Raw genomic sequence first — 1,422 nt, 5'->3', positions numbered from 1 at the left:
GGCACAGTGAGGTGGGAGCCAGGAGCTCATCTCCTCTTGATGAACCCTAAAATGCAGATGTTTTCTTGCCCCCGCCCCCTCCCCGTGCTGGCAGCTGCCTGAAGCCCAAGTCGTCTCATTTGGAGTCTCCACATGCAGAGGAACGGTGAATGGGTCAGAATTCACTCCAGAGATGGAAAGTGTTTCTTGGGGTCAGAAGAGATACCCAATCCAGATTGCTCCTATGCTAGGATCTTGGTGGAGATTCTGGATGCCCGTCTTCTTCTCTTTGCTATTCCTGCCCATTTTTCAACTGATTTCTTGGGTCTTCCCATCAATCTCCTGAGCTTGTCCATCTCCCCAGCCATAAATCCCTTCATGCTCCAGGTGAGTTGGTTGGTTGCCTCTGGGGACCCTGACTCAACAGAGCTACTCTAATCCACGCTGACCAACCTGAATCATGCTGCTGCCACCTGCTGGACTAGTTGTTTAATGTCTGCATCTTGGGTGAGATCATGGCCTCCAGGAAAGCAGGGCCCCTGTTTTTCTTTGAGGTAAGCCCTGGGATATGCCCCCAAATTTCCTGTCAATGAAGCACTTATTCCCCTAGTGCTGGGAGTACTGTTGGGAGGTGGTCTGCTCGTCAACCTCTGCTGTGACTGCCTCATCAACGGACAGCCACTTAGCCTGAGGACATGCCCCAGGGTGGCTCCATCCAGTGACGGATTGACCTGGCCACCTCAGCCTAGCTGGGGACAACTCTGAAGGGCCATTCTAGTTCAGAGGTCCCTCTGGGGGTTCACTGCGGCTGCATTGCAATTCAAATTTCCTTTCCCCTGCTCAGTCCTGCTTCCATCTTGTCCCTTTAGCAGGTGTCGATCTTGAAAACAAACACACACAAACAAACAAACAAACCCCCTTAAAAACCTCCTGGCTGCTGCTCTGCATCTCAGAGCTCACTCAGAGCTCACTCAGAGTTTACCCAGAGATTCTGGGTAAACCCGAATCTCTGATGACTGAGTGTCAGGCTCAGCCCAGTTTCTCACCCACAATCAGTGCCAACATCTGTTTGTTGAACAAGTGAATGATCGCTTTGGTCAATGGAAAGGCTACCCTTCCCTGGCCTGAGAACCACCCCCTCTACTGCTCTGGATGTGCTCTCCCCACCTCCTCAGGCTGACCTACAGATCTCTCCTCTTCCCACCTTTTCCTCCAGTTTCTCACATGAAAGTGTCCTTCATTGTGGGAGGGTCTCCAGGGGTCAATTTTCACCAGGTGGTGTCAATGGCTCCTGTGAATTGTGAGCTGGCAAGTCTGTTACACTCACAAACACTGCCCCAGTGCTTGGTGTTTGGCAGCTTCTCCATAAATACTTATTTTATTGACTGAGAGTCCATATTGTCTACGTTTCTCTGTTGGTGACGGGAAGCTAACCTGACATCA

This window comes from Sciurus vulgaris, assembly GCF_902686455.1.
Source record: "Sciurus vulgaris genome assembly, chromosome: 1".
Taxonomy (NCBI): Eukaryota; Metazoa; Chordata; class Mammalia; order Rodentia; family Sciuridae; genus Sciurus; species Sciurus vulgaris.
This window is presented reverse-complemented; position numbering follows the sequence as displayed.